We start from the raw sequence: 26128 nt of genomic DNA on the forward strand, positions 1-26128 counted from the left end.
CATCCGCCACTGAAATTCCATAGTGTGCACTGTGCAGTGGGATCCCATTGCAAGCAATAGGATTTTGCTGCACATGAATTTTCAATTGTAACTCCTAAGCGGATATTTGGTCGGAAATTTCATAGTCTGAACCTAGCCTTATATTTCATAGGAGAACTTGACGACCAAGAAGACATAATCACAATCACAAATTGAGTATTTTTTTCTCAGGTACAGAAAATGTTTCTAGAGAAGAAACAAAGGGGGACAAAAAAATTTTTTTATTGTCTGCTGAGAAAGGATAGCACTAACTCTAATTGAGGAGTCATTGTGGAAAATTTATCAAAACATGTGCAGAGGAAATGTTGACCAGTTACACACGGCAACCAAACAGATTGCCTGTTTAATTTAAAAAAGGCCTCTGAAAAATAAAATAAGCAATCTGTTGGTTGCTATGGGCAACTGGTTAACTGGTTCCAGAAACAAACATAAACTATATAGGCAAGTGTTTTGGGACATGGCTCTTAATCACTGAATATAAATATCTGATTCAGTCCCGTTGCCACAAGCATATAAAATCCAGAATCTACCATTGCAGTTTGCCTTTACAAACATCTGTGAAAGAATGGGTAATTCTACAGAGTGTAATGGGGGGGGAGATTTATCAAAACCTGTGTAGAGGAGAGTGGTGCAATTGCCAATAGCAACCAACTAGATTGCTTTTTAATAAAAAAAAAACAAAAAACACACACCTCTGAAACATGAAAGCAATCTGATAGGCTGCTATAGGCAAATGTACCATTCTTCGCTACACAGGTTTTAACCTGTTAAGGACGTAGGGCGTACCTGTACGCCCTACGCCCGGTGTTTAAAACCGGGTCACACCATGACCCCGCATCACACCGGGTCGGTCCCAGCTGCTAATATTAGACGGGACCCTGGGTTAATAGCGCGCGGCACCGATAGTTGTGCCGCGCTATTAACCCTTCAGATGCTGCGATCAAAGTTGACTTCCGCATCTGAAAGTGAAAGTAAACGCTTCCCGGCAGCTCAGTCGGGCTGATCGGGACATCGCGATAAAATCGCAATGTCCCGATCAGCTAGGACGCGAGCGGAGACCCTCTTACCTTGCTCCGTCGCTTCCGATCGGCGTTTTATTGCCCCAAGCCTGAGCTACAGGCTTGAGCAATCGAGCCCCTATCTCGCTGATCCATGCAAAGCTATGGCTTTGCAGGGATCAGGGTAAAATATCAGTGTGTGCAGTGTTATAGGTCCCTATGGGAGCTATAGCACTGCAAAAAAAAAAAGTTGAAAAAAAAAGTTAACAAAGGTCATTTAACCCCTTCCCTAATAAAAGTTTGAATCACCCCCCTTTTCCCATAAAAAAAAAAAACCTGTGTAAATAAAAAGAAAATAAATATATGTGGTATCGCCGCGTGCGGAAATGTCTGAACTATAAAAATATATATCGTTAATTAAACCGCACGGTCAATTGCGTACGCGCAAAAAAATTCCAAAGTCCAACATAGCGTATTTTTGGTCACTTTTTATATCATGAAAAGGCGATCAAAAAGTCCAAACAATACAAAAATGGAACCGATAAAAACTTCAGAACACGTCGCAAAAAATGAGCCCTCCTACCGGCCAGTACGTGGAAAAATAAAAAAGTTATAGGGGTTAGAAGATGAGAATTTTTTACGTATAAATTTTCCTGCATGTAGTTACCGTATATACTCGAGTATAAGCCGACCAGAGTATAAGCCGAGACCCCTAATTTCAACCCAAAATCCCAGGAAGAGTTATTGACTCGAGTATAAGCCTAGGGTGGGAAATACATCATCCCCCCCTGTCATCATCCAGACCCGTCATTAACATCCTCATCATCATCACCGCCTGTCATCATCCAGACCCTCATCATCATCCCCTTGTTATCATCCCACACATCCCCCCTTCATCATCCCCTTGTCATCATCCCCACCCCCCTTCATCATCCCCTTGTCATCATCCCCTTGTCATCATCCCACACCCCCTCCTTCATCATCCCCTTGTCATCATCCCCACCCCCCTTCATCATCCTCTTGTCATCATCCCACCCCCCCCCTTCATCATCCTCTTCTCATCATCCGCCCTCAGTGGTCTTCAACCTGCGGACCTCCAGAGGTTTCAAAACTACAACTCCCAGCAAGCCCGGGCAGCCATCGGCTGTCCGGGCTTGCTGGGAGTTGTAGTTTTGAAACCTCCGGAGGTCCGCAGGTTGAAGACCACTGCGGCCTTCGACATCATCCAGCCCCCTCTCGCTCCCCTTTAGTTCTGTACAGTACTCACCTCCCCCCGGCGCTGGTCCGGTGCTGCAGGGCTGTCCGGAGAGGAGGTGGTCCGGTGGGATAGTGGTTCCGGGCTGCCATCTTCACCGGGGGCACCTCTTCTCCGCGCTTCCGGCCCGGAATAGAGGCGTTGCCTTGACAATGACGCAGAAGTACGTTGGCAATGAACGTACCTCTGCGTCGTTGTCAAGGCAACGTGACTATTCTGGGGCCGGGCCTGAAGCGCTTAGAAGAGGCCTCCCCGGTGAAGATAGCAGCCCGGAACCACTATCCCACCGGACGACCTCCTCACCGGACAGCCCTGCAGCACCGGACCAGTGCCGAGCGGAGGTGAGTACTGTACAGAACTAAAGGGGGGTGAGAGGGGGCTGGATGATGTCGAAGGCCGCAGTGGTCTTCAACCTGCGGACCTCCGGAGGTTTCAAAACTACAACTCCCAGCAAGCCCGGACAGCCGATGGCTGCCCGGGCTTGCTGGGAGTTGTAGTTTTGAAACCTCTGGAGGTCCGCAGGTTGAAGACCACTGCGGGTGGAGAGTTCACCCGAGTATAAGCCGAGGCTTATACTCGAGTATATACGGTATGATTTTTTTCAGAAGTACGACAAAATCCAACCTATATAAGTAGGGTATCATTTTAACCGCATGAACCTACAGAATAAAGATAAGGTGTAATTTTTACCGAAAAATGTACTGCGTAGAAACGGAAGCCCCCAAATTTACAAAATGAAATTTTTTCTTACAATTTTGTCGCACAATGAATTTTTTTTTCCTTTTCGCCGTGGATTTTTCTTGTAAAAAAAAACTACAAAGTAGAATTGGTGGCGCAAAAAATAAGCCATCATATGGAATTTTATGTGCAAAATTTAAAGCGTTATGATTTTTAGAAGGTGATGAGGAAAAAATGAAAATGCAAAAAACTGAAAAACCCTGCGTCCTTAATGGGTTAATAAATCTCCCCACTGAGTTCAAACGTGGTACATTAACCCCTTAACAACCACAGACGTAAATGTACGTCCTGGTGCGGAGGTACCAGGACGTACATTTACGTCCTGCACATGACCTTGAGCATCGGAGCAGTGCTCGCGTCATGCACTGCAGGTCCCCGCCGATAATCAGCGATCACGCTGATGTCCGCCATTAACCCCTCAATCTAGATCTGCGGCAAGGCGCACATTTAAATAGATGATTGGATAGCCCGCGGCATTGAGATCGAGCAGACCAGAGGAGAAGATAGCCGATAACACTGATCAGTGCTATGCCCTATGCATAGCACTGAACAGTATTAGCAATCAAGTGATTGCTTTAAATAGTCCCCTATGGGGACATAAAAATTGTAAAACAAAAGTGAAAAAATGTAAAAATAAAAAGTTAAAAAAAATCCCCAATAAAAATTGTCCCTTTTCCCATTTTACCCCCAAATAGCGTAAAATGTTTTATTTTCTAAACATATATGGTATTGCCGCATGCGTAAATGTCCAAACTATCAAAATATAATGTTAATGATCCCATATGGTGAACGGCGTGAACATAAAAAATAAAGTCCAAAATTTCAGCTTTTTTGTCACATTTTATTCCCCAAAAAATTTATAAAAAAGGGATTTAAAAGTTTCATATATGGAAATGTAGTATCAATAAAAAGTACACATAAAGGCGCAAAAAATGGGAGAGGCGTGGCCTGGATGCTGGAGTGAGCGGACGTGCGCTCTAGGAGCTCACGCTGCCCTGTTATTATATACCCCTGACATCTTTCCCTGTCGATCTTCTTGCCTTTAGTTCCTTCAGGTGCAGGAGCACAGGGTGCTGATGATGATCCGGCTCCGGTGGCTTCCAGTGACTGTGGCCTACGGTGCTGGATGGAGGAGTGAGGCGGAGGTCCGGAGCCGGCTGGAGTGGGTGATCCTCTGTGGCCGGGTGTTGAGCTGTGGGGGGCTCCCCTGGATCTTTTACCCTTCTGGACCGTCGGCCATCCTGAAGACAGGGCGCCATCTTCAGCCTTCTTTCCTGCTGGCCATAGCAGCTCCTGCCGGAGGGAAAGTGCAGCTGCTGACGTCACGCTGTGAGACCGGGCTAGAGCCTGATTCACTTCTCTGCTCCTGGTTGCTATTTGTTGCTGAGTGAGTACATCTGGGCCCTGGCTGAGTGCTTTCTGGGACTTGTGGTGCCTGCACTGGCCTATGGGGTCTGCCTACTCCCTACAATACCCTTCATTGCCTGCAATATCGCCTAGTGACTTTCTACCTGCTCTCTGTGGGCCCTGGTTTACTGAGACTTGTGGTTCTCTTTCTGATTTATGTGGACTGCCTGGTCCTCTGTTGAGCCCCTGTTGGCCATATACACCTAGAGCCTCTCTGCCTGCTTTTTATGAGGCCCTGGCCTGCTGGGACTTGCAGTGCTTCTGCAATCTCCTGTGGACTGCCTCTTCTGCTGGAATGCCAGCTCTTGCCTGCAATATCAACCTAGTGCCTCTCTGCCTGCTCTCTGTGTGGCCCGTGTTTGCTGGGACTTGTGGTGCTTCCGCTGCCTTCTGTGGACTGCCTCATTCGCTGGGGTCCCCCTCCAGCCTGATCTATCTATCTAGTGCCTTTCTACCTGCTCTCTGTCTTGCCCTGGACTGCTGGGACTTGTGGTGCTTCCAGCCTGACATCTTTATAGCGGTGACCTGCACTCATTGGACTGTGTTTCTGGTGCCTTTCTGCCTGCTCTGTGTGTGGCCCTGTCAATCATGGGTGGCCCCCATGGTAGTCACAGGAGTAAGATGTCCAAACAATATGATGAAGTCTTGCGGCCGAACTCTGATGAGGAAGCTTCCTCTGATGACAGGTCCACCCATTCATGTGGCCCTTCTCATCGAGATCCTGGTGCTCAGCCCCCGTTTGCTACCAAAGTATCCGAGCAGAAGGCGAAGGCGCTGAACCAGTTCTCCAGACCTCAGGACCGTCCTGGGGGTGATTCTCCTGATCCGCCTCTGTCACTGTTTGAAGGGTCTCCAACTCCCCAGCAGCAACAGTCCCCTGAAAGGCCTGTCTATGACGCTACAGCTATGGACCATCGGTTCTCGGAACTCTTGGCTGCCTTTACCTCCTGTCAATCTGTTATGGTGACTAAAGTTGATGAACTGCATCAGGAATTTGTTATTTTGCGACATGAGACCCAAAAGATATGTGAGCAAACTGAGGAAGTGGAGCTTAGGGTCTCTGCTGTAGAAGATACTTTACACCCTCTGCCAGAGCGGGTTGATTCCCTGCAGTGTCAGGTTACGGGAGTTCTTAGTCGCATGGATGACATGGGAGAACCGCCTAGGGAGCAACAACATACACTTAGTGGGCCTCCCTGAGAAGGTGGAAGGGAATGACCCTGTGCTGTTCCTGGAAACATGGCTGAAGGAGATTCTTCTTGCGGACACATTCTCTCCTTATTTCTCCGTAGAGCGGGCCCACCAAGTTCCAGCTCGGCCTCCTCCTCCTGGTGGCCCTCCACATCACTTCCTGGCCAAACTTCTCCACTTCAGGGACAGAGATGCTATTCTACGGGCAGTGCGGATCAAGGACGAGGTAGTTTGTGATGGAAGTAGAGTGCCCTTTTATCCTTATTTCTTTTTGGAGCTACGCAAGCAGCAGGTGCAATTCACGGAGGTCTGGGCGAAGTGGTGTGCCAAGGGCTACTGCTACTCATCGTTGTATCCTGAGAGTGGTGGATGGGGCCTCTAATAAGTTCTTTACTTCTCCGCCTGACGCTCTACACCGGGTGGATGCACTAGTAGTTTAGACTTACCTGGTGTTCTTTTAACACCCCAGAGCAGTTGTATTTAAGGTCAAGGTCTACACTGCATTAAGGACTAGATGTTTACTTTGTCCCGTTTTAGACAGGGTGTTTTTGGGAATGTTTTGGTTCTGCTTTGATGCCTTCGTATATATGTTTTGTCTGTGCCGTTTGTCTTTATGTTGGTTGTGTGTGGTATGTGTGGTCCCGGTGCTCTGCCCCCCTCTGTCCTACGCAGTGTTATCTTTCATGATGGGGACCCTGAAGGTGGTTAGTTGTAATGTTTGGGGGCTTAATTCTAAGTTTAAAAGGGCCTTATGTCTAGATTTTGTGAATCGCCAGTCTCCTCCCATTATTTGTCTACAGGAGACTCATATCACAGGCCAGAAAGTTCTTGCCCTGCGTTAATCTGCGTTAATCACCAAGTCCCTGCCGTTAGTGGTTTCACAGGCAGCCTGTGACCACTTTGGGAGATTTGTAATTTTACATTGTTCTCTGGGTTCTTTTTCCTTTGCTCTTGTCTCTATGTGCCGCCTCCTTTGCAGGAGCTCATTACTAACGGAGTGTTATCTTTTCACACTGATCACGTCCTCTTCATAGATGATTTCAATGTGGCTCCTGATCCGATGCTCCACAGCACCACTGCGGCTGACCCTGGCTCCTCCTCGTTTAATACCTGGCGCTTGGTGTTGGGCCTGAACGACCTCTGGAGGTGGAAGTACCCAACTTCTTCTTCCTTTTATTCTGTGGCCCATAGGTCATTCTTTCGAATTGATCTTGCTCTGGTTTCCGAGGACCTCCTTGAGGCGGTAAGAGATATTTCCTACACCAGTAGGGGGATCTCAGACCACTCTGCTGTACTGGTAGTCCTACACTTAGGTCCTAGTTCCCTTTCCCGTATCTGGCGCATGCACCCTGGCTGGCTGCAGGGTGAGGCAGTTGTGGAGGCCCTGGGGATTGCCCATGCTGAGTATTGGGAGAATAATGCTTCTCATCCTGACCCCTTAGTTCAATGGGATGCATACAAAGCCACGGTGACAGCGGTGGAGGTCCCTTACCGGCTGCGATCCTCTCCCTAGTGCCGCATGCGGTAATTCTGCTAACTACGGAAGCCAGTGAGTTGTTGCCTAGCAACATCTGGAGGGCTACAGTTTGGAGACCTCTGTACACTGGTCTCTAAACTGTAGCCCTCCAGATGTTGCAAAAATACAACTCCCAGCATGCCCAGACAGCTGTTTGCTGTGTGGGAATGCTGCGATTTGTAGTTTTGCAACAGCTGGAGGGCTACCTTTGGAGATTACAGTGCAGTGGTCTCTAAACTGTGGCCCTAAATCTTGCAAAACTACAACTGCCAGCACGCACAAACAGAAAACGGCTTTCTCACCATGCTGGGAGTTGTAGTTGCGTACCTCCAGCTGTTGCATAACTACATCTCCCAGCATGCCCTTCGGTGATCAGCACATGCTGGGTGTTGTAGTTTTGCAACAACTGGAGGCACACTGGTTGGAAAATACGGAGTTAGGTAACAGAACCTAACTGAAGGTTTTCCAACCAGTGTGCCTCCAGCTGTTGCAAAAGTACAACTCACAGCATGCACGGTCTGTCAGTGCATGCTGGGAGTTGTAGTTTTGCAACAGCTGGAGGTTTGCCCCCCAATGTGAATATACAGGGTACATTCACATGGACAGGTTTACAGTGAGTTTCCTACTTCAGGTTTGAGCTGCGGCAAATTTTCACTGTAACCGTCCGCCAGTGCGAATGTACCCTTAAAACACTACACTACACTAAGACATAATAAAGGGTAAAAACACTACATATACACCCCCTTACACTGTCCCCCCCAATAAAAATGAAAACGTATCGTACGGCAGTGTTTCCAAAACGGAGCCTCCAGCTGTTGCAAAGCAACAACTCCCAGCATTTCTGGACAGCCACTGATTGTCCAGGCATGCTGGGAGTTTAGCAACAGCTGGAGGCACCCTGTTTGGGAATCACTAGCGTAGAATGCCCCAATGTCCACCCCTATGCAACTCCTAATTAAGCCCTCAAATGCGCATGGTGCTCTCTCACTTCGGAGCCTATTCACAGCCGGGACCCGTGTCTAATAGTGCGCGGCTGCGATTGTTCGGCCACGCGCTATTAACCCTTCCGATGCGGCGCTCAGCTTTGAAAGTGGAAGTAAATGCTTCCTGGCTGCTCAGTCGGGCTGATCGGGGTCATCGCAATAAAATTGCGATGCCCCGATCAGCTACCCGGAGAGAAGAAGGTCCCTACCTTCTTCCGTCGGCGTCCCAGCTCTGATTGATTGCTCCATGCCTGAGTTACAGGCTGGAGCAATCAACCGCCGATTACACAGCTTGTTGCCATGCAACGGCAAGGCAACAATCTGTGTATGCAATCAGCCATTGCAAGCTCATAGGTCCCTATAGGAGCTATGAGCTCACAAAAAAAAAAGTGTAAAAAAAAAAGTTAACCCTTTCAGGTATTCCCTTCTGAATTAAAAGTTTAAATCACCCCGCATTTCCTAGTAACAAAATAAAACCACCGTGTACGAAAATGTCCGAATTATAAAAATATACCACTTTTAAAACCGCACGTTCAATGGCATACACGCAAAAAATTACAAAGTCCAAAATAGCGCATTTTTGATCACTTTGTATACCACAAAAAAGTGAATAAAAAGTGATCAAAAAGTACCACTAAAAACTTCAGATCACGGTGCAAAAAATGAGCCCTCATAGCTCTCTGAACACAGAAAAATAAAAAAGTTATAGGGCTCAGAACATGACAATTTTAAACGAATACATTTTCCTGCATGTATTTATGATTTTTTTCGGAAGTAATACAAAATCAAACCTATATAAGTAGGGTATCATTTTAACCGTATGGTAGGGATGTAAGAAAAAATCGATTCTCGCGATAATCGCGATTTTTCATTTGCCGATACAGAATCGATTCAAAATATTTTTGAATCGATTCTTTTAGGGATGTGGAATTTTTAATAAAACGCACTTTATCTTACCTGCCAACGAGCCCGCGGAGCTCCGGTACAGGTGTTCGGTCCCCGGGCTGTATTCTTCTTACTTCCTGTTAGTCCGGCATGTCACATGGAGCTTCAGCCTATCACTGGCCACAGCGATGTCCCGCCTCCGCTGGTGATAGGCTGAAGCTCCATGTGACGTGCCGGACTAACAGGAAGTAAGAAGAATACAGCCCGGGGACCGAACACCTGTACCGGAGCTCCGCGGGCTCGTTGGCAGGTAAGATAAAGTGCGTTTTATTTTATTTTGCAGCCCGGACGGGATAAAATGAAAAAAGTGTGCACCGGAGTACTCCTTTAATGACTTCTCTACTGTAAGAATAAAGACCAATGCATGCAGTGCCTCACGTAACCGCAAAACGAACACGTTAAGTGAGCGTGAAGAAGCTGACAGCGGCGTCTATTGGGATCTATGAATGCTCCCAGGTGGGCGATATATCGCGATGTATCGTCACCTAGACGGTATCGCGATATATCGCGATATATCGAATCGCCACACTGGTATCGCGATTCGAATCGAATCGCCAAATTCTTGGCGATTCACACCCCTACCGTATGGACCTATAGAATAAAGATAAGGTGTAATTTTTACCAAGAAATGTACTGCGTAGAAACGGAAGCCCCCAACATTTACAAAATGGCATTTTTTTCTTCAAGTTTGTCGCACAATGAATTTTTTTTCCGATTCGCCGTGGATTTTTCGGTAAAATGACTAATGTCACTGTAAAAGTAGAATTGGTGGTGCAAAAAATAAGACATAATACAGATTTTTATGTGCAAAATTGAAAAGGTTATGATTTTTTAAAAGGCAAGGAGGAAAAACGAAAATGCAAAAACGTTAAATCGCTCAATCCTTAAGGGGTTAAAGGAGTTCTCAAACTGAAATCTTTTATCCCCTGCTGTGCCCGGGCTGTAAAACTATACATAATAACCTTTCACTTACCTGCCTACGATCCCCCGTTGTTCAGATATCGCCGTCCCATTCTCCGGTCCCGGTCTCTTCCACTTCCTGCGGGTCGGTGATTTCACTCTGCGCTCAGCCTATCAGCGGCCGCGACGGTACATTGCTGCGGCCGCTGATAGGCTGAGCGCAGAGTGAAGTCACCAACCCCCAGGAAGTGGAAGAGACTGGGACGGCGATATCGGAACAACGGGGGATCGTAGGCAGGTAAGTGAAAGGTTATTATGCATAGTTTTACAGTCCGGGCACAGCAGGGGTTAAAAGTTTTAGCTTAGAGAACTCCTTTAAATTAACAGTGGTCAGATGTGCAAAAAATGCCTGGGTCCTAAGGTGAAAATTGGCTGGGTCTGTAAGGGGTTAAAGGAGTAGTCCAGTGGTGACCCAGTGGTGAACAACTTATCCCCTATCCTAAGGATAGGGGATAAGTTTGAGATCGCGGGGGGTCCGACCGCTGGGGCCCCCTGCGATCTCCTGTACGGAGCCCCGACAGCCCGCAGGAAGGGGGCGTGTCGACCTCCGCACGAAGCGGCGGCTGACACGCCCCCTCAATACAACTCTATGGCAGAGCCGAAGCGCTGCCTTCGGCAATCTCCGGCTCTGCCATAGAGATGTATTGAGGGGGCGTGTCGGCCGCCGCTTCGTGCGGAGGTTGACACCCGCTATCTGGCCGGAGAGCCGGGCCCCCGTACAGAGAGATCGCAGGGGGCCCCAGCGGTCGGACCCCCCACGATCTCAAACTTATCCCCTATGCTTAGGATAGGGGATACTTTTTTCAAAACTGGACTACCCCTTTAACCCCTTCCCACAGAATGTCATATATAAACGCCGGGTTGTGCAGTGCGTTCGCGCATCCCGACGTTTATAAATGACATTCAGTTAACCCGGCGATGCGCAGCATCGCACGGGTTAACTGGCAGAAGTCCCGCTGTTTCCAGCAGGGGACAACTTCTGCTTCACCCCCCAGGACCATCCATTGATTGTCCTGGTCAGCGATCACTGTGATTGGTCCCTGTGGACCAATCACAGTGACCTGGGGTGAAAGTTCAGATCCCCCGCACTGCTCGCCCCTGGAAGTCGGGCAAAACGGGGGACGATGGCTGCGGGGGCTCGCGGGGACCTGCAGCATAGGAGAGGAACACGCAGGGACCGGCGGCCTTACCCGAACCAGCGGCGGGACCGAGGAGCAGCGCAGGACCGGCCACGTGGACGAGCAGCGACGGGACCGGCAGGTAAGTTTATGGTCCTCAGAGGCAGCAGTGAAGATCTTCACTGCTGCTTCTAGGAGTCTGAAAACTACAACTCCCAGCATGCCTAGACAGCCTTTGGCTGTCTAGGCATGCTGGGAGTTGTAGTTTAGCAACATCTGGAGGGCCACAATGGTCTCCAATCTGTGCTCTTCCAGCTGTTGCAAAACTACAACTCCCAGCATGCACTGACTGTCCAGGCATGCTGGGAGTTTTAGTTCAGCAACATCTGGCCCTTCAGATGTTTCCGAACTACAACTCCCAGCATGCCCTTCAGCTGTCTGGGCATGCTGGGAGTTGTATTTTTGCAACAACTGGAGACACACTGGTTGGGAAACATTGTCTGTTTCTAACTCAGTGTTTCCTAACCTGTGTGCCTCCAGCTGTTGCAAAACTATAACTCCCAGCATGCACTAACAGACCATGCATGCTGGGAGTTGTAGTTTTGCAACATCTGGAGGGCCCCAGTTTGGAGACCATTGTATAATGGTCTCCAATCTGTGCTCTTCCAGCTGTTGCAAAACTACAACTCCCAGCATGCACTGACTGTCCAGGCATGCTGGGAGTTTTAGTTCAGCAACATCTGGCCCTTCAGATGTTGCTGAACTACAACTCCCAGCATGCCCTTCAGCTGTCTGGGCATGCTGGGAGTTGTAGTTTTGCAACAACTGGAGACACACTGGTTGGGAAACATTGTCTGTTTCTAACTCAGTGTTTCCTAACCTGTGTGCCTCCAGCTGTTGCAAAACTATAACTCCCAGCATGCACTAACAGACTATGCATGCTGGGAGTTGTGGTTTTGCAACAGCTGGTGTGCCCCCCCTGTGAATGTACAGGGTACATTCACATGGGCGAGGGTTTTACAGTGGGTTTCTCGCTGCAAGTTTGAGATGCAGCAAATTTTGCACTGGGAAACTCGTTGTAATCCCCCGCCCGTGTGACTGTACCCTAAAAACACTACACTACACTACACTAACACAAAATAAAATAAAAAGTTAAAAACACTACATATACACATACCCCTACACAGCCCCCCTCCCCTCCCCCAATAAGAACGTCCGGTACACCACTGTTTCCAAAGCAGAGCCTCCAGCTGTTGAAAAACAACAACTCCCAGTATTGCCGGACAGCCGTTGACTGTCCACGCATGCTGGGAGTTTTGCAACAGCTGGAGGCACCCTGTTTGGGAATCACTGGCGTAGAATACCCCTATGTCCACCCCTATGCAAATCCCTAATTTAGGCCTCAAATGCACATAGCGCTCTCACTTTGGAGCCCTGTCGTATTTCAGGACAACAGTTTAGGGCCACATATGGGGTATCGCCGTACTCGGGAGAAATTGCGTTACAAGGTTTGGGGGGCTTTTTCTTCTTTAACCCTTCATGAAAAGGAAATGTTGGGGTCTACACCAGAATGTTAGTGTAAAAAAATTTAATTTTTTACACTAACATGCTGATGTTGCCCTATACTTTACATTTTCATAAGAGGTAAAAGGGAAAAAAGCCCCCCAAAATTTGTAACGCAATTTCTCCCGACTACGGAGATACCCCTTATGTGGACGCAAAGTGCTCTGGGGGCGCACAACAAGGCCAAGAAGGGAGAGTGCACCATGTACATTTGAGGTGATTTGCACAGGGGTGGCTGATTGTTACAGCGGTTTTGACAAACGCAAAAAAAAAAAAAAAAACACATGTGACCCCATTTAGGAAACTAAATGTAATGTAATGAGGGGTGCAGTGAGAATTTACCCCCCCACAGGTGTATGACGGATCTTTGGAACAGTGATCCGTGAAAATGAAAACTTGTACAGCCCACTGTTCCAAAGATCTGTCAGACACCAGTCGGGGGCAAATGCTCACTGTACCCCTTGTTACATTCCTCAAGGGGTCTAGTTTCCAAAATAGTATGCCATGTGTTTTTTTTTTTTTGCTGTTCTGGCACCTTAGGGGCTTCCTAAATGCGACATGCCCCCCGAGCAAAATTTGCTCTGAAAAAGCCAAATATGACTCCTTCTCTTCTGAGCATTGTAGTTCGCCCATAGTGCACTTCAGGTCAACTTATGGGGTACCTCCATACTCAGAAGATATGGGGTTACAAATTTTGGGGGGTATTTTCTGCTATTAACCCTTGCAAAAATTTGAAATTTGGGGGGAAACACACATTTTAGTGAAAAAATAATAATTTTTTTTTTTACATATGCAAAAGTCGTGAAACACCTGTGGGGTATTAAGGCTCACTTTATTCCTTGTTACGTTCCTCAAGGGGTCTAGTTTCCAAAATGGTATGCCATGTGAGGGTTTTTTGCTGTTCTGGCACCATAGGGGCTTCTTAAATGCAACATGCCCCCCAAAAACCATTTCAGAAAAACGTAATCTCCAAAATCCCCTTGTCGTTCTTTCCCTTCTGAGCCCTCTACTGAGCCCGCCGAACAATTTACATAGACATATGAGGTATGTGCTTACTCAAGAGAAATTGGGCTACAAATATAAGTATGCATTTTCTCCTTTTACCCCTTGTAAAAATTCAAAAATTGGGTCTACAAGAACATGTGAGTGTAAAAAATGAAGATTGTGAATTTTCTCCTTCACTTTGCTTCTATTCCTGTGAAACACCTAAAGGGTTAAAATGCTGACTGAATGTCATTTTGAATACTTTGGGGGGTGCAGTTTTTATAATGGGGTCTTTTGTGGGGTATTTCTAATATGAAGACCCTTCAAATCCACTTCAAACCTGAACTGGTTGAGTGAGTTTGAAAATTTTGTGAAAAATTGGAAAATTGCTGCTGAACTTTGAAGCCCTCTGGTGTCTTCCAAAAGTAAAAACTCGTCACTTTTATGATGCAAACATAAAGTAGACATATTGTAAATGTGAATAAAACATTTTTTTATTTGTAATATACATTTTCCTTACAAGCAGAGAGCTTCAAAGTTAGAAAAATGCAAAATTTTCACATTTTTCATCAAATTTTAGGATTTTCACAAGGAAAGGATGCAAGTTACCACAAAAATTTACCACCATGTTAAAGTAGAATATGTCACGAAAAAACAATCTCGGAATCAGAATGATAACTAAAAGCATTCCAGAGTTATTAATGTTTAAAGTGACAGTGGTCAGATATGCAAAAAACGCTCTGGTCCTTAAGGCCAAAATGGGCTTCGTCCTGAAGGGGTTAAGGACTCAGTGTGCCTGCCCCCAGCCACAGGATATTAAAGGAGAACACCAGCCAAATGAAATTACCTTTATATAGCTGCAAATGCTAAAGTTAAATAATTTTGTAATGTACAAGTGTAATCTTTGCAAAGTCAGGGTGCATGCACGCCACGTTTTTGCAATACAGTTCCCATATCAGGTTTTTGATGAAAAACGGATTCCTCAAAACCTGACTTAACTGTATCAAAACATGTATCAAAAGTTTCAACCCGTATATGGTTATACGGTTTGAAAAATGATGTCCGGTTGCATCCGTTTTTTAAGAAGAAAACATACGTTTTTAACTTTTCACTCCATTTTGAATAAAGTTTCACTTGTTTGATTGAAATTCCAAGAAAAAAAAAAACTGTGCAAAGTCAAAAACCATTGGTGAAAACTGTATGGAACCGTATGAACCATTCCCATTGACTCCCATGTTAAAAAAACAAAAAACGTATAAGGTTTAATACGGTTTTTCACCCAGACCAAAAAACTTGGTAGACTATGGTTTTGGGTACGGACAAAACCGTATAAGACGCAAAACGGACTAAACCGGATGATGCGTTTCACATACGGTTTACAATGTTAAGTTGAAGCTGTATACAGGAACTGTATAGCAAAAACATGGTGTGCATGCACCCTCACACTCCCTTCTCATCTCACTGAGTGCTTTAGTGTGTAATGGGCTGTGATTGGTTGAGGTCGCACATACCTCCCTCTTTTATATTCACTTCTTCTCTAACCATGTAACCTGCTCATCCCTCTGAATGAAACTCCTCCTGGCAGCTCATGGTACAGAAATACCCCATATGTTGGTGTAAAATGCTCTGCGGACGCACAAGGATCAGGAGTGAGAGCACACCATGTACATTTGAGGCCTAAATTGGTGATTTGCACAGGGGTGGATGATTTTACAGCGGTTCTGACATATACGCAATAAAATAAATACCCACATGTGATTTTGGAAACTACACCCCTCACGGAACGTAACAAGGGGTACAGTGAGCCTTAACACCCCACAGGTGTTTGACAAATTTTCGTTAAAGTTGAATGGGAAAATGAAAAAAAAAAAAAAATTACTAAAATGCTGGTGTTACCCTAAATTTTTCATTTTCACAAGGGAAAATAGGAAAAAAAGCCCCCAAAATTTGTAATCCCATTTCTTCTTAGTAAGAACATACCCCATATATGGATGTAAAGTGCTCTGCTGGCGAACTACAATGGAACAGTGGTCCATGAAAATTTCATGCATTTGATACACATGTACCCCTACATATGGGAATTGTGGAACAACTAGGTGTATCATGTAACGTTTGATGTCCACCTCCATATGGCTTGTTCCTATCGGCTATGACTTCACAAAACCTACTGAGGAACCCGGTTAACCATTCAAATCTGGGGGGAAATGCGTAGAGGTTAGAGGTTTTGTGAACCTCATATTCATTGTATGAGGTTATGAGACTATGCATCTCTTGTTATTTTAATGATTATTCATGTTTTGTTATCTACTGTATATGTATGCACCCACGGATGAGATTGGAGATTTTGTGAACCTCATGTGTATAATGTATATTCCTAACATGAGGCTATAGGACTATATATTGAATTTCTTGTCTCACAGTGGTGATTCATTCTAATGTTTGCTATCTGGTATATGCATACAATATTAGTAATGAGGTGTGATGATGTATCATCATAGGGGTTCTATGTATATACCGGTTTAGGGTTATAAGAGTTCAGGGAGTGGACAGCCGTCGTCTTGAAGTGGGGGGCGTCTCCTCCACTGTTAGGCAGGGATAGGCTTGCCTGTAGGAGTTAATACTAGGGATAGAATCAATATCACATGATGTTATAATCTATTTATCCCCACTTCAGCTCCATACATCAAAAGGAAGACACATGTCCGTCACTCCTTCAAAAACGTGAGTTTATATCTAAATTGCACTCACCCCTTTTTTTCTGTGTATGTCACATGCCTCATGGTATGCTATCCCTTGCTGGTTACTCTTGGTTTTTAATGGATAGCTAATAAATGTTATGTTTTAGAGGGTACTAGCAAGTGTAATCTTTGCAAAGTCACATTCCCTTCTCCTCATCTCTCAGAGTGCTTCAGTGTGTAATAGGCTGTGATTGGTTGAGGCAGCACACACCTCCCTCATCTATATTCACTTCTCTAACCATGTGACCTGCTCATCTCTCTGAAGGAATCTCCTCCTGGCAGCTCACACAGGAAACAAGTTCAGGGGGTGATGGTCTGTGTAGTTTTCTGCAGCGGTCAGCTCCCTGTGCAAACCAGGAAGTACCTGAATTTTCAAAGCTGAAAATGGGGGCTATGGAGGTCCAATGTAGTTGTAGTTAGCATATAATCACAACTCAGCTGTCCTATCTTAACCTGTTGGGGACCACGGGCGTATGGATACGCCCTTGCATCCTGGTACATAAGGACCAAGGGCATACCTGTACGCCCGTGGGAATTTCGATCCCCGTCACTAGCCGGTTCAGCAGGCTAGAAATCATTCAGCAGGCATCCCGTGCAAATGCCTGGGGGGTCCTCAGACCCACCCCCATGTTGACGATCACCCCAAATCGCCGATCAATTCAGCCCCGATTATCCTAAAGGATGGGAGCGAGGTGGCAGAAGTACGTACGCCCGTGGGAATTTCGATCCCCGTCACTAGCCGGACAGGGATCAGAATGGGATGCCTGCTGAAATCATTCAGCAGGCATCCCGTGCAAATGCCTGGGGGGGTCCTGAGACCCACCCCCATATCGACGATCAATTCAGCACCGATTATCCTAAAGGATGGGAGCGAGGTGGCAGAATTACCACCTCCTCCTATCCCCTGCGATTGGCCGATCAGGACTGATTGGTGAATCGCAGGGAGGGGGGGGGGAACGTTCATTTTCCCCGCTCTGCCCACCCCTGGATGTCGGGCAGAGTGGGGGGGAAAGATGGCGGCAATGTGCGGGGGGCCGTGGATGCGGCGGGGACCAGCGGCGCCAGTTACCTGTGTTCACGCGGCGACCAGGGATCAGGGACCTGCAGCTGACAGGAGGAGGCAGGCAAGTGGAGGGAGCGGCAGCGGTGTCCCAGAAGCAGCAGTGAAGATTGCTGTAAAGTGATCTTCACTGCTGCTTCTAGGGGTTTCAAAACTACAACTCCCAGCATGCCCAGACAGCCTTTGGCTGTCTGGGCATGCTGGGAGTTGTAGTTTTGCAACATCAGGAGGGCCACAGTTTGGAGACCACTGTCCTTCCGGATGTTGCAAAAACTGGAAGGACATGCTGGTAGATGTAGTTCTGTAACATCTGGCCCTTCAGATGTTGCAGAACTACAACTCCCAGCATGCCTGGACCGTCTCAGCATGCTGGGAGTTGTATTTTTTAAACATCTGGAAGGGCATTGTTTGGGGACCACTATACAATGGTGTCCAAGCTGTAGCGCTCCAGATGTCAATTCAAAGCATGCCGAGACTGTCCAGGAATGCTGGGAGCTGTAGTTCAGCAACATCTGGCCCTTCAGATGTTGCCTGGGCAGTCTGGGTATGCTGGGAGTTGTAGTATTTTAACAACTGGAGGCACACTGGTTACCTAACTCAGTGTCTACCAACCTGTGGTCCTATTGCTGTTGCAGAACTATAACTCCCAGCATTCACTGACAGACCATGCATGTTGGGAGTTGTAGTTTTGCAACAGCTGGAGGAACATGGGTTGGGAAACACTGAGTTAGGAAACAGACAGTGGAAAAACTGCGGTAGTCTGTTACCTACCTAACTCAGTGTTTCCCAATCCCAGCCAGTGTGCCTCTAGCTGTTGCATAACTACAACTCCCAGCATGCACGGTGTGTCAGTGCATGCTGGGAGTTGTAGTTTTGCCACGCCCCCCCCCCCCCCCCACACACACACACGTGAATGTACAGGGTACATTCACATGGGTGGGGGTTTACAGCAAGTTTCCTGCTTCAAGTTTGATGCGGCATATTTTCCACTGCAGCGGGAAACTCACTGTAAATCCCGTGTGAACGTACCCTAAAAACACTACACTAACCCTAAATAAAGAGTAAAACACTACATATACACTACACCCTGACACTGTCACCCCCCCTCAAAAACAGAGCCTCCAGCTGTTGCAAAATAACATCTCCCAGTATTGCCATTGACTGTCCAGGCATGTTGGGAGTTTTGCAACAGCTGGAGACACTCTGTTTGGGGAAAACTAACATACAGTATTTTTGGTGGAGGAGGCAAGTGAAACGCTTGCATCCGGATAAACCCCTATGAAAATCCCTAATTTAGACCTCAAATGTGCATGGCACTCTCTCACTTCAGAGCCATGTCGTATTTCAAGGCAACAGTTTAGGGATAAATTGCGCTATACATTTTGGGGGGCTTTTTCTTCTTTTACCCCTTATGAAAAGGTAAAGTTGGGGTCTACACCAGCATGTTAGTGTAATTTTTCTTTTATTTTTTACACTAACATGCTGCTGTTGCCACATACTTTTAATTTTCACAAGCGGTAAAAGGAAAAAAATTAAAATAAATTTGTAACACAATTTTTCCTGAGTACGGAAATAACCCACATGTGGACGCATTGTGCTCTGCATGAGTACAACAAGACTCAAGAGTGAGAGCGCACTATGTACGTTTGAGGCCTAAATTGGTGATTTTACAGCGGATCTGACTAGGGATCGACCGATTATCGGTTTGGCCGATATTCACGATTTTGGACGTTATCGGTATGGGCAATTACCTTGCCGATAATCCGATAATGCCCCGCCCGCCCCCCCCCCTGGACCAGAGACCGCCGCTGCCCCTTTGCCTCCCCCATCCCCAGTTTTATTCATATATTGTACTCAGGGGGACCCCAGGACAGGAAGGGGGAGAGAAGCGGGTGGCGGGGGCTGCGGTCTCTGGCCCCGCAAAAGCCGCTGCAGTTCATTGATTTAAAGCGCCCGCTTTAAATCATAGCCTATAACTTATACCGGAATATCGGTATAAGTTATCGGTTATTGGCCTGAAAGGCCACTGATTATCGGTATCGACCCTAAAAAAATCGATATCGGTCGATCCCTAGTTCTGACATAAACGCAAAAAAATAAATACCCACATGTGACCCCATTTTGGGAACTACACCCCTCACGGAACGTAACAAGGGGTATAGTGAGCCTTAACACCCCACAGGTGACTGACAGATTTTTGGAACAGTAATCCGTGAAAATGAAAAATGTAATTTTTCATTTGCACAGCCCACTATTACAAAGATCTGTCAAACGCCAGTGGGGTGTAAATGCTCACTGTACCCCTTGTTACGTTCCTTGAGGGGTGTAGTTTCCCAAATAGTGTGCCATGTGGGGTGTTTTTCGCTTTTCTGGCACAACGAGGGCTTCCTAAATGAGACATGCCCCGCAAAAACAATTTCAGCAAAATTCGCTTTCCAAAAGCCCAATGTCGCACCCTCCCTTTTGAGCCCTCTAGTGCACCCGCAAATCACTTTACATCCACATATGAGGTATTTCCTTACTTGAGAGAAATGGTGTTTCAAATTTTGGGGGATATTTTCACCTTTTGCCCCTTGTGAAAATGAAAAATTTGGGCTAACATCAGCATTTTATTGAAAAAAATAAATTTTTTCATTTTCACATCCAACTTTATTGAAAATTTGTCAAACACCTGTGGGCTGTTAAGGCTCACTGTACCACTTGTTACGTTCCATAAGGGGTGTAGTTTCCCAAATAGTATAGCATGTGGGGTGTTTTTCGCTGTTCTGGCACCATAGGGGCTTCCTAAATGCAACATGCCCCCCAAAAACCATTTCAGCAAAATTCGCTGTCCAAAATCCAATTGTCGCTCCTTCCCTTCTGAGCACTCTAGTGCGCCCAACAAAGCATTTTACATCCACATATGAGGTATTACATTACTCAAGAGAAATTGGGTTACATATTTTCGGGGGCTTTTTCTCCTTTTACCCCTTGTAAAAAATAAAAAATATGGGTCTACAAGAAAATGTTAGTGTAAAAAAAATTAAGATTTTTGAATTTTCGCTTCCTCTTTGCTGATATTCTTGTGAAACACCTAAAGGGTTAACAAACTATCTGAATGTCATTTTGAATATGTTGAGGGGTGCAGTTTTCATAAAGTAGAATATATCACGAAAAACAATTTCGGAATCAAATTCATAAGTACAAGCATACCAGAGTTATTTATGCTTAAAGCGACAGTGGTCAGAATTGCAAAAAATGCTCTGGTCCTTATGGTCAAAATGGGCTCAGTCCCCAAGGGGTTAACAAGCTTTGGTAAAAGAGCTGTTATTGGTTGCTGTAGAAAAATCTTTCCACTGTTGCAAAAAATTATAGGATGGGTTCGTATGTAGAATTTTAATTACCATGAAGAAAATTCACCATTGTTGCTTTGGTAATCGAGTTCTGAAGGCATATTTTTCTTGCTTTGGTTTTGCTTATGTGTGACATATTTATGAAACTATCACAGGGGGTTGATACATTTGGCACACATAAGCAAAAAACAAAAAAAAACAATAAATGACTTTAGAACACCAATTGTCTCTTCAAAATCCCAATGGTGCTCCTTCTCTTCTGAGCATTGTAGTTTTGCCCGTGGAGCAATTTACATACACATATGGGGTACTTTCTTACTCAGAAGAAATGGGGTTACAGATTTTGGGGGGCTTTTTTTTTCCAATTTTCAACACCAGCATTTTAGTGAAATTATTATTATTTTTTTTTCAGATCCAAAAAAATTCGTCAAACACCTGTGGGGTGTTAAGGCTCACTATACCCCTTGTTACATTCTGTGAGGGGTGTAGTTTCCAAAATGGGGCAGGGGTGTGGAAATTAAAAAAAAAAACTACTTGTCCAAGGGACTAGAGCTGAACACAATCTACTTGTCCCTCAAGAAAATCCACTTGTCCTGGTAGATTAAATAATTTCAACCAAAATAGTCTGATCCCCCCACTAGACCACCAGGGATGGATATGATTCCTTTAGACACTGCTGACAGCGGTGATCTAATGGTTTAATAGGTGATCGCAGCATGCCGGGCTATTAGCGGCGGGAGAGCTGTAGCTCCTCTTACGCCTGAGCCAAGCCCAGAAAAGTCTAGATGTAACTTTTTGATCACCTTATAAAAAATTTCTCATATGAAGTGACTAGGGATCGACCGATTATCGGTATGGCCGATAATCACGATTTTGGGCATTATCGGTATCGGCAATTATCTTGCCGATAATGCCCCGCCCCCTGCACCAAGAGCGCCACCCCCTCGACCCGCCGCACCGCCCACCCACCGCACCGCGTCGCACCCCCCACCGTGATGCTACCGCTATACCGGTCGGGCCCCTCCCCCACCCTCCCAGTCAATAAAAAAATTAAACTTACCCGTAATGGGGGTGGTCCGGCCATCCATCGTTCCTGTAGCGTCCAGGGGCGTTCCGGGTGGAGGGTGGTCCGGTCCGGGCTGTCCTTCTCCCACGGTCTTCTTCTCCACTCTGGGCAGGCTCCGGCCTAGTACGCTGCATAGACGCCGTGACGTCAGGTGCGTCGCTGCGCAAGGGCGTCACTGCGCAGCGGCGTCTATGCAGCGTACTAGGCCGGAGCCTGCCCGGAGTGAAGAAGATGACCGCCGGAGAAGAAGGACAGCCCGGACCGGACCACCCTCCATCCGGAACGCCCTCGGACACTACAGGAACGATGGATGGATGGCCCGGACCACCCTGACAGGTAAGGGGAGAGAAGCGGGTGGTGGCGGCGGCGGCCTATGGCCCCGCAAAAGCCACTGCAGATCATTGATGTAAAGCGCCCGCTTTAAATCAATGATCTGCAGCGGTGTCGCAGGGGGTTAAATAGCCGATAATTAAACCGGAATAGCGGTATAAGTTATCGGCTATCGGCCCTAACCTGCACCGATTATCGGTATCGGCCCTAAAAAAACGATATCGGTCGATCCCTAGAAGTGACCAAAAATCAACAATTCTGGACTATTTTTTACATTTACACCGTTCACCGTACGGTTTAATTAACATTATATTTTAATAGTCTGGACATTTCCACATGTAGCGATACCACTTATGTTTATTTTTGTACATTATTTTTATTTAACCCCTTAAGGACACAGCCCATTTTCACCTCTAGGACGCAGCCCTTTTTTGCACATCTGACCACTGTCACTTTAAACATTAATAACTCTGGAATGCTTTTAGTTATCATTCTGATTCTGAGATTGTTTTTTCGTGACATATTCTACTTTAACATAGTGGTAAATTTTTGTGTTAACTTGCATCCTTTCTTGGTGAAAAATCCCAAAATTTGATGAAAAAATTGAAAATTTTGCATTTTTCTAACTTTGAAGCTCTCTGTTTGTAAGGAAAATGGATATTCCAAATATTTTTTTTTTGGATTCACATATACAATATGTCTACTTTATATTTTCATCATAAAATTTATGAGTTTTTACTTTTGGAAGACACCAGAGGGCTTCAAAGTTCAGCAGCAATTTTACAATTTTTCACAAAATTTTCAAACTCGCTATTTTTCATGGACCAGTTCAGGTTTGAAGTGGATTTGAAGGGTCTTCATATTAGAAATACCCCATAAATGACCCCATTACAAAAACTGCACCCCCCAAAGTATTCAAAATGACATTCAGTAAGTGTTTTAACCTTTTAGGTGTTTCACAGGAAAAGCAGCAAAGTGAAGGAGAAAATTCAAAATCTTCATTTTTTACACTTGCATGTTCTTGTAGACCCAATTTTTGAATTTTTACAAGGGGTAAAAGGATAAAATTTATACTTGAATTTGTAGCCCAATTTCTCTCGAGTAAGCACATACCTCATATGTCTATGTAAAGTGTTCGGCGGGCGCAGTAGAGGGCTCAGAAGCGAAGGAGCGACAAGGGGATTTTGGAGAGTACGTTTTTCTGAAATGGTTTTTTGGGGGCATGTTGCATTTAGGAAGCCCCTATGGTGCCAAAACAGCAAAGAAAAAAAAAAACATGGCATACCATTTTGGAAACTAGACTCCTTGAGGAACGTAACAAGGAATTAAGTGAGCCTTAATACCCCACAGGTGTTTCATGACTTTTGCATATGTAAAAAAAAAAAATGTCACTAAAATGTGTGTTTCCCCCCAAATTTCACATTTTTGCAAGGGTTAATAGCAGAAAATACCCCCCAAAATTTGTAACCCCATCTCTTCTGAGTATGGAGGTACCCCATAAGTTGACCTGAAGTGCATTACGGGCGAACTACAATGCTCAGAAGAGAAGGAGTCATATTTGGCTTTTTGAGAGCAAATTTTGCTCGGGGAGCATGTCGCATTTAGGAAGCCCCTATGGTGCCAGGACAGCAAAAAAAAAACGACATGGCATACCATTTTGGAAACTAGACTCCTTGAGGAACGTAACAAGGGATAAAGTGAACCTTAATACCCCACATGTGTTTCACGACTTTTGCATATGTAAAAAAATATATTTTTTTTTACCAAAAATGCTTGGTTTAGCAAAAATTTTACATTTTTAAAAAAGGTAATAGCAGAAAATCCCCCCTAAATTTGAAGCCCAATTTCTCCCGATTCAGAAAACACCCAGTATGGGGATGAAAAGTGCTCTGCTGGCGCACTACAGGTCTCAGAAGAGAAGGAGTCACATTTGGCTTTTTGGAAGCAAATTTTGTTCTGGGGGCATGCTGCATTTAGGAAGCACCTATGGTGCCAGGACAGAAAGAAAAAAAAAAACACATGGCATACCATTTTGGAAACTAGACCCCTTGGGGAACGTAACAAGGGGTAAAGTGAACCTTAATACTCCACAGGTGTTTCACGACTTTTGCATATGTAAAAAAAAAAAATTTTTTTTACACTAAAATGCTTGTTTTCCCCCAAATTTTACATTTTTACAAAGGATAATAGCAGAAAATACCCCCCAAAATTTGTAACACCATCTCTTCTGAGTATGGAAATACCCAATAAGTGGACGTGAAGTGCACTGGGGGCGAACTACAATGCTCAGAAGAGAAGGAGCATCATTGAGCTTTTGGAGAGAGAATTTGGCCATGTGCATTTCCAAAGCCCCCCCGTGGTGCCAGAACAGTGGACCCCCCCACATGTGACCCCATTTTTAAAACTACACCCCTCACGGAAGGTAATAAGGGGTGCAGGGAGAATTTACACCCCACTGGCATTTGACGGATCTTTGGAACAGTGGGCTGTGCAAATTAAAAATGTTATTTTTCATTTTCACAGACCCCTGTTTCAAAGATCTGTCAGACACCTGTGGGGTGTAAATGCTCACTGTACCCCTTGTTACATTCCGTGAGGGGTGTAGTTTCCAAAATGGGGTCACATGTGGGTATTTATTGTTTTGCACTTATGTCAGAACCGCTGTAAAATCAGCCACCCCTGTGCAAATCACCAATTTAGACCTCAAATTTACATGGTGCACTCTCCCTTCTGAGCCTTGTTGTGCGTCCCCAGAACACTTTGCGCCCACATATGGGGTATCTCCGTCCTCAGGAGAAATTGCGTTACAAATTTTGGAGGCTTTTTTTCTTTTACCGCTTGTGCAATTTTAAAGTATTGGGGCAACACCAGTATGTTAGTGTACAAAAATGTTTTTTTTTTTACACTAACATGCTGGTGTAGACCCCAACTTTACCTTTTCATAAGGGGTAAAAGGAGAAAAAGCCCCCCAAAATTTGTTAGGCAATTTCTCCCGAGTACGGCGATACCCCATATGTGGCCCTAAACTGTTGCCTTAAAATACGACAGGGCTCCAAAGTGAGAGCGCCATGCGCATTTGAGGCCCAAATTAGGGATTTGCATAGGGGTGGACATAGGGGTATTCTACACCAGTGATTCTCAAACAGGGTGCCTCCAGCTGTTGCTAAACTCCCAGCATGCTTGGACAGTCAATGGCTGTCCGGAAATGCTGGGAGTTTTTGTTTTGCAACAGCTGGAGGCTCCGTTTTGGAGACACTGCTGTAGGATACGTTTTTCATTTTTATTGGGGGGGGGGGGGAAGGGGGGGGGCAGTGTACGTGTGTATATGTAGTGTTTTACTCTTTATTTTATGTTAGTGTAGTGTTTTTAGGTTACATTCACACTGACGGCGGATTACACTGAGTCTCCCGCTAGGAGTTTGAGCTGCGGCTGCAGCTCAAACTTGAAGCAGGGAACTCACTGTAATCCGTCGCCAGTGTGAATGTAACCTGTACATTCACATGGGAGGGGGGGGGGGGGAAACTACAACTCCCAGCATGCACTGACAGAACGTGCATGCTGGGAGTTGTAGTTTTGCAACAGCTGGAGGCACACTGGTTGGAAAATACTGAGTTAGGTAATAGAACCTATTACCTAACTCGGTATTTCCCAACCAGTGTGCCTCCAGCTGTTGCAGAACTACAACTCTCAGCATGTACTGATTGCCAAAGGGAATGCTGGGAGATGTAGTTATGCAAACCTGGAGGCACGCAAGTACAACTCCCAGCATGCCGAGACAGCCATTTGCTGTTCCTGAATGCTGGGAGTTGTAGTTTTGCAAGATTTAGAGGGGTTCAGGCTGGAGATCACTGACAGTGGTCTCTAAACTGTGGCCCTCCAGATGTTGCAAAACTACAAATCTCAGC

The 26128-nt window shown here is 45.7% G+C and overlaps 1 long non-coding RNA gene across 2 annotated transcripts in view; it reads left to right on the forward strand.

Annotated features, from left to right (window-relative positions):
* LOC130361897 (uncharacterized) overlaps nt 1-16419 on the forward strand; it is an 85043-nt gene extending 68624 nt beyond the window's left edge. For both annotated transcript variants that reach the window (XR_008891194.1, XR_008891193.1), the window contains exon 3: nt 16372-16419. This is a non-coding gene — a long non-coding RNA (uncharacterized LOC130361897). The remainder of the gene's footprint in view (nt 1-16371) is intronic.
* The last annotated feature ends 9709 nt before the right edge of the window (nt 16420-26128 follow it).

The sequence above is a fragment of the Hyla sarda genome, chromosome 3, assembly GCF_029499605.1.
Source record: "Hyla sarda isolate aHylSar1 chromosome 3, aHylSar1.hap1, whole genome shotgun sequence".
NCBI classification, from domain to species: domain Eukaryota; kingdom Metazoa; phylum Chordata; class Amphibia; order Anura; family Hylidae; genus Hyla; species Hyla sarda.